At 35.3% G+C, this 3,932-nt stretch overlaps 1 long non-coding RNA gene across 1 annotated transcript; it reads left to right on the top strand.

Annotated features, from left to right (window-relative positions):
* The first annotated feature begins 216 nt into the window (after positions 1 to 216).
* Positions 217 to 3,595, top strand: LOC137616488 (uncharacterized). The gene is made up of 2 exons (XR_011039437.1): positions 217 to 1,743; positions 1,780 to 3,595. It is a non-coding gene; the product is annotated as an uncharacterized lncRNA (long non-coding RNA).
* The last annotated feature ends 337 nt before the right edge of the window (positions 3,596 to 3,932 follow it).

Below are 3,932 nucleotides of genomic sequence, written 5' to 3' on the forward strand. Positions count from 1 at the left end.
TTATGTAGGCAGTGGCCAATGAGAATTTAGTGTTGGGTGAAACGTATTCAATGTTTGAAGAGGTATTTAGTAAGTGGTCACTTTCTAGCGCACGCTAGCCCGAGCAAGTCGAATTTATTAGCCAGGACGCCAGGCAGGGTCAAATACAGCTTCGGATGTGAATAGTGTTTTCACGCTAGCAATCAGAATGCTGAAACCGTTTCAAGAAGTGGACAATATATTATCCGATTTCCAGCAGAATATTCAACAAGTATCCGCACCTCATTAAAGTATGATGGAAAACCATTTGAATGAGCATCGCGTTATTTTGAGGAAACTGATACGAAAATGTTAGCATTAGATGCGATTGTTTATCAACTTGGAGGACAAGGAACATCTAAAACTGCTGCAGAAACGAGTTAGTACGCAACGAGCAGCATCATCGAAAGTGTCAAGCTAGTTAAATATCGAGGGAAAGTGTGGATTCATATCAACTTTGATGGAAGAGGTCTAGAGCTCAATAAAGGCCGAGAGCTGACATTGGAGCCGGGAACGTACCAAGAAAGACGTCGAGAAGATAAGTGAAAATATATCTGTTTTTATTTTGTATACTTAGCAGTTGGTACAAGGAAATTGGAACATTGTGTTTATTTTATTTTATTGTTTTTAATCGCCTGTTGGTTGTTGTTATTCACAATACATTGAACAGAATTAGATTGGGATAGTCATTGACGTCTAAAAGGTCGATTATAAAATTCCATTTCAAAACCGTTACCGTGGTTGTTGGATTGGGTAACAATAGGTCAGAAAGGGACGAATCAGAGTTTATTAAAAGAGAATGGGTGACACTGGTATCAGAAAAACTAAGAAATAATTCCTTTGACGGTGACCAAGAATGGAAATGGTAAGCAAAGGCTGGTTTTTTATTACAAATTTTTTAAGGATTTAATCAGTCTACAGTCTGCTTATCGCATAGAAATCTTTTAAAACGTTGCCAATATCTTTCTCATTGGGGAAAAATTTAAAAAGTTTTTTATAATGGATTATCTTTAGATATTTTTGAAAGCGGCGGTACATCTTTTAAGTTCTTAAGTCTGTTAGATATTGGAGATCTAAGGAAGTGAAGATTGAAGTATTTTTAGATGATGGCATAGCTGCGGATGGTTGTTTTGAAGAGGCATTGGATGCTAGTTATTTACTTTTAAAAGCTTCAAGATTTGGATTTATTTACAAGAAAGTATAATTGGTTTTCAGACTCTAAATTGTATTTGTAAAGGTTTACAGAGGACGAATACTGAAGGCAAATTTTGTAACTACAGTATTAGGATAAACTATGTCGTTAAAGATCTTGTTTAGATGCCAAACCTTCTGAATTAACAAAAACGTTATTTTAACGAATATCTTTTGGACAGAATTGTCTGTTACATAATTTCCACGAAATTTGTCGTGAGAAGTATTGTTAAAATGTAAACGATAAAGTATTTCTGTATTTTTACATATTGAGCAAAGCTAGTTGAGAACTTAATGAAGAAATATCAGAAGCTCTGGTTGAGATCACTTTTTGACGCAGAAATTCATTCTTTTTATTTTGGTCGTTACTTTAACTATATACTTGCATCAGACTTATTTAACCTATTACTTCATTGTGACGCCTAAGATGTAGGCAGTTTATCACTATATTGTGACGCCTATAATGTAGGCAGTTTATCACTATATTGTGACGCCTATAATGTAGGCAGTTTACACTATATTGTGACGCCTAAGGTGTAGGCAGTTTATCACTATATTGTGACGCCTCAGATGTAGGCAGTTTATCACTATATTGTGACGCCTCAGATGTACTGTAGCAGCTTAGCACTATATTGTGACGCCTCAGATGTAGGCAGTTTAGCACTATTGTGACGCCTCTGATGTAGGCAGTTTAGCACTATATTGTGACGCCTCTGATGTAGGCAGTTTAGCACTATATTGTGACGCCTCTGATGTAGGCAGTTTAGCACTATATTGTGACGCCTCAGATGTAGGCAGTTTATCACTCTATTGTGACGCCTAAGATGTAGGCAGTTAATTACTATATTGTGACGCATCAGATGTAGGCAATTTATCACATTGCGAAGCCTCGGATGTAGGCAATCTTATCAATATATTGCAACGCCTCATAGGAAATTTACCGCTATATTGCGACGCTTCAGACACAGGAAATTTACAGCTATATTGTGACTCCTCAGATTTAATAGTTGTATTGTGACGCCTCTGGTGTTGGGAAATTTTATATGTTGTGACACCTCAGTAGTAGGTTTGGAGTAATTCTGAAGTTTTTAGCGATGAATACAGCTCATTTTTTTTTATCATGAAAAGAGTGGTTGGAAACTGGACAGCAAATGAATCTTTAAAATTAAACATGAAGGAGCAGGAGGCAGTCGACAGAATTATGTAAAGTACTTTGGCAATGTTTGAACGTTGTTTCAGATAAAAGATTTTCGATTTTAATGCAAGTAGGTAGCAAAAAGCCAGATTTGGAAATCATAGAAAACCAAAGAATTTAAATTTGTACTGAATACACTGTTCAGGTCATCAATGTATGTAAGCCCAGAAAGAGTACAAAAGAGTGGATATTTTGAAGTGTTGTCAACTAACATGGATGAATGGTCAATTCTTGCTTACATTTTTCTGAGTTATGGGCTTGTGAGAGTTATTCATTCTTTAGACTGTTTTGCTACTTTTAAAAATATGTTGGTTTTTAATCTCTAATATTGGTGTCCCGGTACAGAGGGAATTGATGCTTTAACTTGAGGTTTGGTGCTTTATACCAAAAGTTATTAATAAAATGGAGGTAAAAATTCTTAAGTAGAATATTCCAGAGTGAAAGTCCTCTCCATCTTGACTGTTGATATTGACGAGGGAAGCTTTATTGTTAAACTTTGAGTGTTTACGTAACAAAAGGTTATTAAACACGGCAAAGAAGGAAATATTTCGCTGAAATTTAACTTTGATATAGAAGGTAAAGGTTTTTGAGATTATAAGTATATATGTACAATGTTTTATTTTTGGAATCTGCTTTCCAGGATCGTGAATACAATGAAATGCCAGCAGTCGTCTTTAACGGTGGCATCTAATTTGGACAGGAAATTGGGGGACCTCAGTTGTCATGAGCATATTCTATCATCGATGAATCACAGCACCGGCAAGGCCTACCAACTTGTCTTTCAACAAAGAGAAGCTTACAATAATGGTCACAAGCAAAGCTAAATGCCATTGTATGTTGCTTTATTTATGACGCTTTTACTAGATTCCGGCGCTTTAGTAATCTCCAGTGATCAGGCTATTTATGCCATAACGTGCATGCATGAAATGAGGGGTTACATAGATCCAACGGAAAATTCACTTGTTAAATCTTTGCAAGCACCTGTGAAACATTAAGCTGGTAGATCGGTGCATACAAAGGATCTTTCTGATAATATGGTGTTGCAGAATCCGTGCGGATTATATTTTCCAATATTGAAAAACTTCTTTATTATTTTGATAGATCATTGAGGTTTTCTTATGAGATTTGGGGAATTAAGTTTATTGTAATTTGAAGGTTTCTTAGTTGAACAGAAAAAAAAAAAATGAAAAATCACCAATACTGTGAAGTTTTTGATATCGGAAGTTGTCACAAATGCTTTTCCATATTTGATGTATTTTGCTTGATACAGAGGAAGCTGGAATGATTTTGTCCTTTGATCGATTTCTCTTTAAGAAGTTTTTTTTTTTTTAAAGCTCCTGTAATGTAACCAAACAGAATTTTTTGTTAAAACTGTGGCTACAAGTTCAAACATCGCAAACGATAACGTCAATGATAGGTGTGTTCATAGACATGAGTGTTGGTAGTCTGTTTCAAGTAAACATGTTTGTCAAAGTCTTCAAAAAGAGGTTAAATGTGTAAATCATTCAATCGGAACATTTATTTCTCT

Source organism: Palaemon carinicauda, chromosome 22 (assembly GCF_036898095.1).
Source record: "Palaemon carinicauda isolate YSFRI2023 chromosome 22, ASM3689809v2, whole genome shotgun sequence".
NCBI classification, from domain to species: Eukaryota; Metazoa; Arthropoda; class Malacostraca; order Decapoda; family Palaemonidae; genus Palaemon; species Palaemon carinicauda.